General features: G+C 41.9%; 1 protein-coding gene across 8 annotated transcripts in view; it reads right to left on the reverse strand.

Moving 5' to 3' along the window:
- Positions 1-12,364, reverse strand: part of LOC110494596 (forkhead box protein P1-B) — a 233,073-nt gene that overhangs the window by 148,565 nt on the left and 72,144 nt on the right. The window contains exon 1 of one of the 8 annotated variants that reach the window (XM_021569805.2): positions 4,901-5,096. The exons of the other annotated variants lie outside the window; for them this stretch is intronic. The gene's annotated coding sequence lies outside the window, so the exon portion shown is untranslated. Of the gene's footprint in view, positions 1-4,900; positions 5,097-12,364 lie in introns of those variants that run through there. 8 annotated transcript variants of the gene reach the window in all.

A 12,364-nucleotide genomic window follows, 5' to 3' on the forward strand; every position in this document is an offset into this window, starting at 1 on the left:
ACTGCATTATTGTTGTCTCTGTGATGTAATAATAAATACATTGCATTATTGTTGCCTCTGTGATGTAATAATAAATACACTTTATTATTGTTGTCTCTGTGATGTAATAATAAACACACTGTATTTCATGATAAATGCAAAACATTCATCAGTATTGTGTTTTTAATTCTTGGTTGGGACTATTTTAGAGGCCGCAGGATCGCATGTTCAAAAAAGGAATGAATACCCCTCCACTGAAACGCACACAATCCCCAAAAAAGGCCCAACATCCACTCCGGGTGGCTCTTCAGCCCTTCTAATGGACAGACTCTCCACTCTCTTCACACCATTCTGACAGAAAATAAGAGTTCATGAATATTTACCACAAAGTAAAGTTATTCCATTAATTACTCTGAGCATGCTTAAAACGATATCTGTGGCTACTTCTGTGGTAGGTCATTAATGAACTTTCACACGCCATTACCATGTGAATTAATGCCCAACTCGATGGCTGTCTGTCAATAGAACAGTTTCCTCACTCACTGTCTTTAAGCCTATCAGCCTATGATCACTTAGTGACGCTAGCTGCATCATTCTACACAGATCTGTTTATTTATCATACCATGAACTAGACAGCAAATAAAATCAACGTTTATTTGTCACGTGCGCCGAATACAACAGGTGTAGACCTTACAGTGAAATGCTTACTTACAAGCCCTAACCAACAGTGCAATTTTTAAGTAAAAAAATAGGTATTAGGTAAACGATAGATAAGTAAGGAGAAAAAAAAAGAAAAACTGTAAAATGACAGTGAAAAACAGTAAAATGACAGTGAAAAACAGTAAAATGACAGTGAAAAACAGTAAAATGACAGTGAAAATAACAGTAGAGAGGCTGTATACAGGTGGTACCGGCACGGAGTCAAAGTGTGGGGGCACTGGTTAGTCGGGCGAATTGTACATGTAAGTATAGTTAAAGTGAGTATGGATAGATGATAAACAGAGAGGAGCAGCAGCATGAAAGAGGGGTTGGCGGAACACAATGCAAATAGTAATTCAGGAGTCTTATGGCTTGGGGTTAAAAGCTGTTGAGAAGCCTTTTGGTCCTAAACTTGGCGCTCCGGTACCGCTTACCATGCGGGAGCAGAGAGAACAGTCTATGACTAGGGTGGCTGGGGTCTTTAACATTTTTTAGGGCCTTCCTCTGACACCGTCTGGTGTAGAGGTCCTGGATGGCAGGCAGCTTAGCCCTTGTGATGTACTGGGCCGTACGCACTACCCTTTGTAGTGCTTTGCGGTCGGAGGCCGAGCAATTGCCGTACCAGGCAGTGATGCAAACTGTCAGGATGCTCTCGATATTGCAGATGAAGAACCTTTTGAGGATCTGAGGACCCATGCCACATCTTGTCAGTCTCCTGAGGTGGAATAGGTTTTGTCGTGCCTTCTTCATGACTGTATTGGTGTGTTTGGACCATTCTAGTTTGTTGTTGATGTGGACACCAAGGCACTTGAAGTTCTCAACCTGCTCCACTACAACCCCGTCAATGAAAATGGGGGTGTGCTCGGTCCTCCTTTTCCTGAAGTCCACAATCATCTCCTTTATCTTGATTATGTTGAGGGATATGTTGTTATTTTGGCACCACCAGACCAGGTCTCTGACCTTGTCCCTATAGGCTAACTCGTTGTTGTATGTGAAAACAAAAAATAGCATTGGTTTGTTTGAACATTCCTCCTGTAAATGGGTGGTGGCTCTGTTTGAACATTCCTCCTGTAAATGGGTGGTGGTCTTGTTTGAACATTCTTCCTGTAAATGGGTGGTGGTCTTGTTTGAACATTCCTCCTGTAAATGGGTGGTGGTCTTGTTTGAACATTCTTCCTGTAAATGGGTGGTGGTCTTGTTTGAACATTCCTCCTGGAAATGGGTGGTGGTCTTGTTTGAACATTCCTCCCGGAAATGGGTGGTGGTCTTGTTTGAACATTCCTCCCGGAAATGGGTGGTGGTCTTGTTTGAACATTCCTCCCGGAAATGGGTGGTGGTCTTGTTTGAACATTCCTCCCGGAAATGGGTGGTGGTCTTGTTTGAACATTCCTCCCGGAAATGGATGGTGGTCTTGTTTGAACAAACCTCCCGGAAATGGGTGGTGGTCTTGTTTGAACATTCCTCCTGGAAATGGGTGGTGGTCTTGTTTGAACATTCCTCCTAAAATGGGTGGTGATCTTGTTTGAACATTCCTCCCGGAAATGGGTGGTGGTCTTGTTTGAACATTCCTCCTGGAAATGGGTGGTGGTCTTGTTTGAACATTCCTCCTGGAAATGGGTGGTGGTCTTGTTTGAACATTCCTCCTAAAATGGGTGGTGGTCTTGTTTGAACATTCCTCCCGGAAATGGGTGGTGGTCTTGTTTGAACATTCCTCCCGGAAATGGATGGTGGTCTTGTTTGAACAAACCTCCCGGAAATGGGTAGTGGTCTTGTTTGAACATTCCTCCTGGAAATGGGTGGTGGTCTTGTTTGAACGTTCCTCCTAAAATGGGTGGTGGTCTTGTTTGAACATTCCTCCCGGAAATGGGTGGTGGTCTTGTTTGAACATTCCTCCTGGAAATGGGTGGTGGTCTTGTTTGAACATTCCTCCCGGAAATGGGTGGTGGTCTTGTTTGAACATTCCTCCTGGAAATGGGTGGTGGTCTTGTTTGAACATTCCTCCCGGAAATGGGTGGTGGTCTTGTTTGAACATTCCTCCTGTAAATGGGTGGTGGTCTTGTTTGAACATTCCTCCCGGAAATGGGTGGTGGTCTTGTTTGAACATTCCTCCCGGAAATGGGTGGTGGTCTTGTTTGAACAAACCTCCCGGAAATGGGTAGTGGTCTTGTTTGAACATTCCTCCTGGAAATGGGTGGTGGTCTTGTTTGAACATTCCTCCTAAAATGGGTGGTGATCTTGTTTGAACATTCCTCCCGGAAATGGGTAGTGGTCTTGTTTGAACATTCCTCCTGGAAATGGATGGTGGTCTTGTTTGAACAAACCTCCCGGAAATGGGTGGTGGTCTTGTTTGAACATTCCTCCCGGAAATGGATGGTGGTCTTGTTTGAACAAACCTCCCGGAAATGGGTGGTGATCTTGTTTGAACATTCCTCCCGGAAATGGATGGTGGTCTTGTTTGAACAAACCTCCCGGAAATGGGTGGTGGTCTTGTTTGAACATTCCTCCCGGAAATGGGTGGTGGTCTTGTTTGAACAAACCTCCCGGAAATGGGTAGTGGTCTTATTTGAACATTCCTCCTGGAAATGGGTGGTGGTCTTGTTTGAACATTCCTCCTGTAAATGGGTGGTGGTCTTGTTTGAACATTCCTCCCGGAAATGGGTGGTGGTCTTGTTTGAACATTCCTCCCGGAAATGGGTGGTGGTCTTGTTTGAACATTCCTCCCGGAAATGGGTGCTGGTCTTGTGGATCAATATAAAGAATGTATTAATAATAATAATAATAAGAGGGAGTCCAACAGGATAGGCAGAGTCAGTGATATCTATATTCAGGACATTAGTGTTTGTTTTTAGGGTGTGTGTGTCCAAGATTTCCCAAGTCACTGTCCGTGCTCTGAAACACAGGAAAATCTAAGGCATGACTCATTTTCAAACAAATGCAGCTGTTTATATGTGATTCACTAAAGGACTGACTGAACAGTATTTTTCCTTCATTTCTTTCAAGCTTTATTAAGGCAGACTGATTCAATGAAAACATAACTACGTCTCATAAAAACCGCTTCAAAATATCAAGTGTATTTTCTCTTTCATGGTGGCATTATATTGCACACCCACATAGTCTGTAAACAACAGCACTCAAACAGCACGCAAACAGGCTCAAAACCCACCAATTAAACCCAACTTCGCATTTTGAGTTTTTTTTTGCCTGTAAGCTGAAAAGGCAACAGTGCAGCCTGCTGAATGTCTGCCTGTCTGATCCCAGAGATTCTTTGGACCTGCCCTCATGTATTGCTGAGCTAAGAACAAAGTACACAGAGAGAGCTTTCCGCCTTAATACCAAGGAAGTGGAATTTCACTCCTAACCCTAAACAAACAAGGCAGCACATTTCTTTACACTATTTAAATGTTAACAGAGCTCTTTGAATAGAGCATTCCCTTCCTCTGTATACCCAAATTACTTCACTCTGGCTATACACAGATTCTAATCAACTGATCCATGAAGCAACCATCAGAAAAATAACTTAATTTGGTTTCTCCTACAATTGAGAACTAATAGCTGGGACAGAGGGAGGCAGAGAGAGAGATAGAGAGGAGGGAGGGAGAGAACCCTACACACACAGAGAGCACAAAAGGGCTAACCGACAGACAGATTATGCAATGCTATTTTTATGGCCAATTCCTTTCCACCCTGTCAAACAGGAGGACTGTCAATTCTCTCCTGTGATATCACGTTTCCACTCTCCCAAGTCTCTGTGTCCTGCTCCTCCATTCGTCCACCTCAGATCCTGTGTGCTATTAATATCAATAACCCACAGATTCCATTTCCCCAGACAAAGACGGAGGGAAAGAAGGAGAGAGGAACTGATACCCTCACCCATCACAGCAGCACATTCACTCCTTTGCTATCACTCCGTTCTAAACTAGAGAACAGGAGCAGCTCAGCTCGCACACTCAGTTTAGTTTGGTTCACACGATGCAAGCCTCTTCTATGAGATCACCAGAGGACTGCTGGCCAGGCAGCCCTTAGTCTGTCAGAAGCCTTCAATCCAAACCCTGGACCTCTAGAATAACTTCAACTCTTCAGAGGAACGCATCTTTCTACCTACGGCACAGTTCTTTGCATCCCTTACAGAACAAACCCACAATACAGACACATGCAACATGAACCCATACAAGGCCAGGGAAGGGAAGGAGAAAAAGTACAATTAAAATCTTTACTGACTTACCCATGAACCGTGAGCCTGAGTTTCATTACATTACTGAAACATGAATGTAGATTCCCCAAGGTTTAACAAGACTTCTACAATCCACTTCTCAAACAGAAGAAAAGCCTCTCAGTGCTAGTAGCAGTAAAAGCAGTAGTTGTAGTGTGAGAGAGCTGAAGAGATCCCTGACTGCAGTGTTCAGAGGAACTGGAGGTATGTGGTCTAAACACAACAAAAGCCAGAGCCTTGCTCTAGATTAAATATGCAGGAAGAGGTCCCTTTGCATAAACACAAACACTCAGCAAATGAAGGACTGGCACAGACCAGGCAGAGCAGAGCAGGCGCCTGCTGAGAGCCATACCTGTCCTCTGCCCGTTTAATTAGACAAGAGCAAGCAGAACAAATGAACAAACACCAGAACGGTCACACAACCAGTAAAGACACATGCCAACTTCAAACACATTACTTTTGTTGTAGGACTTTTAAAAATACAATTCAGTTGTTTTTAATACATAAATATCAAATACCTCATCTTCAACTTTTAAAATATCAATTTCAGCTACTCGCTTAACTTGTGTAAGCAAATGTGACATACTATATCACATATAGGACATTCTAAAGGATAGATCCATTACCTAAAACAGTATAGTGTAATTAAAATGTAAAACATGTAATTAAAGTAGGTCATGTTTGGGTATGAATATTCCTTTCAATATCCAGTAAAAGTATCCTACTGCTACTACTTATCATGCCTTCAGTCATCCCCCTCTCTGCTCCCTGCTGCACTCCTATGGACACCCCCTAATGGATGAATAGAAAATAAAGGCTGAGTCTCTAAAGCCAGGGAAAAAACGGATACGATTTAGAACAGCCACAATTGTCCAGCTCTTACAGTCTACAGACCCTTTCTCATTTTTGCTCCCTCACTCTCTCTCTTTCCTTCCCTCTCCCTTTATCTCTCTATCTCTCCCTCCCTTTAACTATCTGTCTCTTTATCCCCAACTCTTGGGATATGAATTCAGAAACTCATAACGGTGCAAGACTCCTGGAGTGTCTGCCTGAATCTGCCAGGCTTCATGACTAAAACTTCAAGTGAACCAAAGAGAAAGGGAGACGATGCCCAAAGAAAATCTTGAGCCCAGCTTTAGATGCTGAGTGATATACTGATGCCCACTCAAAGATTTCATTGCATGTGCCCCTCTCTAAATTAGAAGGGGGAGAAGTAGAAATGGAGGAAGAGGGGTGCAGACACCAGGCTAGGGAGGGAGTAAGGGGGAGAGAGGGGGGCAGGGAGAGGAGGGCCAGAGAGAAGGAGAGAGAGAAATAGAGAGAGAAGGAGAGAGCCGCAGAGAGCAGAAATGAGACCTCTGGAAAATAAACAGGGTATAGCGTTTCAAAGGCAGGGGGACACAGGCATTCCATTGTTCAAGCCAATTATCAGTGGAAAACAATAACAACAGATGGATCAAGAGCGGCCAACTTATGCTGGAGCACCCCGGCGCTGGAGAACAGATGATGAAATGTGAGAGTGGTGTCGGGGGAGGAGGGACTGCCCTGCCGCCGAATCACCCAGCTCAGCTCCACACCAGATGTGAACTTCTACAAGGACAGTTAAATATGTGCTCTGTGGTCGCCACTTGTGCTACATGGCTCAGACATACCAAACAGTGGCTAGTCCACACTTCACTTCCATTCATTTCAAAAGAGATGTCTCCTTGGGCTGTTAGAAGGGAAATTATACATGTGGCACCTGTGTTTCTTCAGAAGTAAATTCAAACCTGTGCATTTGATTTATATTTAATGCATACAGATGTAAAATCTTAATTTGATTAATATTTTGTTGCTTAGAAAGAATTTTCCTGCACCGCAGGAAATGCAGATGAGCTTCGTGATTTACATAAATTCACTGAAAACCCACACTAACACACAGTTATATTAACAGTATGGCACTTTTCATTAGGGACTTTTTTGTTCAGATAGCTACAGATCAAGCAACATTGTGGACTAAACATTCAAATCCTGCTGCAGGATTATTTTGCTGTGACAATATAGGTCATTTTTGGCTACTTTCTGGTAGACCTTGTTAGATGGGCATTAGGGACCCGTGGGTGAGGTATTTTGCCCTTGTATATTTTGCCCTGTGTTACTGTGTCCATTCAGCACACATCCCAGAAGACATTGTGATGTTTTCATTTGATGTTGTTTTCCCCTTTTCCTGCATGCACCTATAATGGTCAGATTCTACCAGACACCAGCATTGGTGAGTGAGAGAGAGACCTCATTGTTTCTGGCTTCAGCGAGAAATCCCTCATATCAGTCCTAGACTGACAGGCGAGGGGAAGGGGGTGGGGGGACTCCAACCTTAAAACAAAACCAATTCTCAATGTGGCTCGTCAAGGGTGGGACATGTCTGCAGATAGTAGCACAAATGATCTGCCCTTCCTTTTAGAAGAAGAGAGGTTTTTGTTTCATTAACTTAAGACTAAAGCGTAATTATCTCCCTATAGACCTTAATCACCAGCAAAGGGATAATAGAACAGAAAGCCGTTTTCAGTTCGGTCACTCATGTTTTTTTTCTACTCCCGTTTCCTTTAGATGAGAGTATCAAATAATGGCAACCGATCGTATTGCAAGAGCAAAATCCCCCTTTCAAATATCTCTGTTGTGGAGCATGAAAGACAAAATTGTTATCTGGTTAAAATGTTCAACTTTGCTGTAAAATGGGTTCACTTGGTTCAATACTATATCTCTGGCCTGTCTTTATCTGGTCTGTCTGTCTGTTCACAGAGCTAGATGTTAGGGGGCAGAGGAAGAGGGGCCCGGGGGGATGAGCCTACTGTCTTCTGTCTCTTCAGAGAGGGAGATCACTGGAGAGTGAATGTAATTATCCATGTTTGAAATAAAATCAGGTTGAGCACAAACAGACCGGTTTATAATCGTATATAATATTTTAAACGACTTAACAGTGCTTGAAGGTGCTTGTAATACTATCCCCCAAATGGAGGATACCTCAAGGATTTCACAGAAGGACAAAATATAGAAACTTTGCCTATATTTAATTAGCTTATAAAAAATGATTGCCATTAGCAAATCTCATCGAAGGGGTTGAGGCGTTTGCGTGAAAAACATCTGCTTTTTTGGGACGGAGTGAAGAGAAAGGTTTTTTTAGACAGAAAGTGGAGGGCAAGCATCCGTTTTGTGCACTGACACCGAGGTCGAGTTAATTAGACTATTGTCATTTTAATCAGGACAGCTCGGCGGCCATCCCTTTCTGAATGAACTGGTGGACTTTAAACGGCTGGGGGATGTCTGTGTGTGCGTGTATGCATGGGGCCCGAGGTCTCACACAACACAGCACACAGCACAGTGCCATAGGTTATGGAGTACAGTTCTGCTGGTTCTCTCACAGGCTTAGAACATTAATGAGCCGGAGACACACCAAGGAAACACAGACACCCGAAGTACCACCAGAGGAACCTACACACCTTTGCTCTGCTCATGTCTCGGATCATTTGAAAATAATTTAAATATCAAATATTTGAAATAATTTACTTCTCCCTGGCTATCAGATTTTGAATAATGACTCTATCATGTCATCTTTCTTATGCTCTCAGCTGACATTAACATTTAAAACATCATTAATGTAAACACATTTTAAGGTGCTTATCACTATGGTTACAGAAATTGATTTTTTTCCTTCTGATTTCCATATTTTATTTATACAATGGGGCAATTGTAAGAACACACTAAAGACATTAAAAAATGTAATCTTTGTTGAAAACTTGTTATCAAAAAGAAGAAAGAAATAGATAAATCAAAACAGATAGATTAAAAAAAGAGTAGATTAAACTCTCCTGAAGCCATTGGTTCAACTATATTCACTGCAAATACTTTATAACTTAAAAAAAAAAATCTTTAAAAAACCAACAACAGCACTGTTCAACCAAATACTCTCAGTTGAACTAGTTGGGAGTCTCAGACAAGCAGGGGTAGCAGGGGTTAAAAGAACAGTGAACAATGCATCTCATTGGGGCTCTACCTGCCAATCAGAGAGTTGAAAGTAGGCCCTAAACAGGGCTCCAAGTATATCTGTAATGTTCCTCTCCTGCCCTCTGACTGATTTGGAGTCCGCTGCAGACAGTTGAGATGTGACAGATCACATGCAGACGAAGCTCATCAAGTCCCCCCACCTGCCATTACCTGAGGCCCTGAGCTGCACCCACCCATGACACTGGTCAGACAGGAAGCACACAGACAGTCAACTAAACATAGTTATTCCCTATGAACTGACCCTAGAGGGAGATCTAGAGAAATCCCCAAGAGGTCAGTCAATCCCCCTTGCAAACTTGACTTTGACAAACTTGAAAAACTCTTCTGTGTCTGTTTATGATTATGTTAATAGGTCTCTAACTTCATCGTTTTTAACATCGATCATTAGTATTTTAGAGAATGTTCAAATGAATTTGATCATATAATAACTTCATTCAATAATTTAACACATACAAATTAATAATTCAATAAAAATAATGATCAAAAATGTTGAAGAGGAAACCAAAGAGAGACATCCAATAGCTTAATGTGGAGATATTTAACTGGAAAGGTTCACACTACTACAAAGCCTTTGGGTAGTTTACAGAGTGTGAATGGCTATCAAAGTCCAGTCTAACTTGCTTTTCTTAATGACTATGTGATGTTGCTACAGAAGAAGTTTACCCTGAAAACACTCTACCATCCACAAAAAAAATAATCAAATTGCCTAATTACTGTACCTGGGAGAAAATGTCCCAATTTAAACCGCTACTTGAAATCTGTAATCCAAACATGTCTGCCGGAGGGATTGACCACAGCAATTGAAAACAACAGGTTGTTCTGTTCACTGAGGTGAACATGTAGAGATAAAGGAAAAGACACAAGCTGTAAAGCCGTGCTCCGGTACCAGCTCTCTGTTCCCAAAGTTCTTTCGTGAGAGATTTACAGGGATTAGATGAAGAAATGAAGGCCTAATCTTTATTTGACAGGCTAGCCAATCTCTGGCTGACTGGTCACTCTTCACTGTGTAGACCAGGCCTCTTTCAGCTCTCAGCTCTCAGCTCTCAGGTCTAGCACCAGCAATAAAGCGCCTTCACAGAGTTCCACACACCTCAGTCCTGTTTAAAACCACATTTAGGCTGATCATACAAATGTATGACAGTATGAGCTCTCAATCCCATTATCATACAGAATCATTCAATGTCATTTTGGGGTGAGCAATGTGCACAAGCCTAATGCAACAGATAAAAGAATAGCAACTCTCCAAATGGTACTCCATATATGGTCGCAGTCATAACGGTGTACTATGGTTAAAATCCTGATGGCTATTTTTGTAATTTTTTTAATCTAATTACATGCGTGTCTGCAGTACCTGATTGGAAATATAGAACCAATTTCCATGTGCTGTTTAATGACAGATGGAAAGAGATATTTCATGGAGATGTATAGTTAAGAGCGATAACCAATTAATCAAAGTGCCGGACAATGACACTGGCTAAATTTAAACACAGGAGAAAAAGTGTCAGACGGCAGCCCCCCTCTTAAATTATTCATTACTGCCTGTTATTACGTAGCATATAGAATTTTAAATCGCTGATTCTACTTAATTACAGTTTGCGTTTATACTTGCTACAGATGTCACAGCTTGCAGTGGCAATCTTTCACAATGTTTAACCCTGTCAAATAGTGGAGGGGTCCTACCCCCCCTCCGCATCCACCCCTCCCACTCCGTCTGTCTTCCCAATGCCTGACCTACAGGCACATTCCCACGCTAACAGAGGAGAGGAGGTGGGGGAGGAGGAGAGAAGGGCTGCTTGTTGGGTGTGACATATATTTCTAAGAAAAAGGCAGATTGAGTAGTGTATTCAAACAAACATCTACAGTTGGGACACAATAGCATCTATTATGCTGGAACTCAAAGAGTAATGATGATGCTCCGTCCAAAAAATGGCTCTCACTGTGGAATTGAGTTCATACTAGCCAGGCATTCAAGGATATTGGATCCTTTGGATAAATAGGAACAATGTGAAATGTTTCCAAAGTTGGCATTTCAGGCATTGAATTATGTCATGAGAGAATGCTGAATTACAGTACACATTTTTGCTATTTAAAAACAAGTACATCATGTATTGTGTCAGTACAGTACATGCACATCAACACTGTACTTCCATTTGCCCACAACAGGAAGACAAAAGGTTTGTTTGTGTGCCACTCACTAAATTCCCGTTTCTCTTTAGCAAGTATCTCTGTTCACCAAACAGCTGTATGCAAATAGTTAAGTCATGCAGCATTCAATTGTTTTGTATTAATATTTGAATATTGAAATAACACAATTCAGATCTAGATATTCCATTTCAATTTCCATATACGTGAACTGGAGTTGCACATCAACAGATTAATTATTCTACAACGTTTTTGTAAAGTCAGAAATATTGTTGTTTTTCCTTTTATTATTTGACATTATTACATTCCTGTAACATAGCTCTATTACCTAAAAGCAAGTTATCCCTGATTCCTAACTGCAGCCTATATCGCAGAGATAGAACTGTCTGTATTACCCACGTTCATGCCACTTAACCAAATTGGAATTGCCGATAATACTATATTTACATAGCTGTGTTGGCTAGGTGTGATTATGATCATAAAAATGTTTCCCCATGCTATGACGGAAAGTTTAGCAGCAGTGAGTGAGTGAGGCTGAAGGACATAACAATAAGTTAGCACAGGTTACAACAGAGCCAAGGAAAATAGCTCAATTATACACATGGGCTGAGTTTACACAGGCAGCCCAATTCTGATATTTTTCCACGAATTTACCAATCACATCAGATCTTTTCACATATCAGAATTGGGCTGCCTGTATAAATGCAGCCATGGAGCTCCAGCATCATGTGGCTTTCCTGTGGTAAACAGATGCAGGGTGACTCTAGTAACCCTGCATCTGTTCACTTGTTGAGACAAAGTATTCCTGTTGCTCACCCTCACTAACTCAAGCCCACACAATTTGCTTACAAGGCCGAACAGATCAGAAGATTAAACTGCAGAGGATATTATTAAGGTTGTCCCTCATATCACCAACATTTGTTACAGTTTTACAGCCAGTCAAACAGACAAAATGGTTTTGCATACACTAGGATGATAGGATGAGTCTATAGTGTGGCTTAGGTTTCTTCCTCTCAGAGAGCCAGACTCTTCTCTGTCTCTGATAGAAGCTCATCCATTTACTAAATACATAACCTGTAAACCATAAACTGGGGAAGACCATATTACAGTACTAAGTAGTAAACAAGTACACAATAAAACATGTACCCTATTTCATGATGTTATAGTCAATCAAATCACTCTGTGCTCAACATAGAGCACTCTGTTATCTCACTGTGGCTGTGTGTGTCTGTGAGGGCCCTTGAGAGCATACAGTACGGTCTATCTGATCAGAGCTCCAGTCCAGACCTCAGA

The sequence above is a fragment of the Oncorhynchus mykiss genome, chromosome 17 (genome assembly GCF_013265735.2).
Source record: "Oncorhynchus mykiss isolate Arlee chromosome 17, USDA_OmykA_1.1, whole genome shotgun sequence".
Taxonomy (NCBI): domain Eukaryota; kingdom Metazoa; phylum Chordata; class Actinopteri; order Salmoniformes; family Salmonidae; genus Oncorhynchus; species Oncorhynchus mykiss.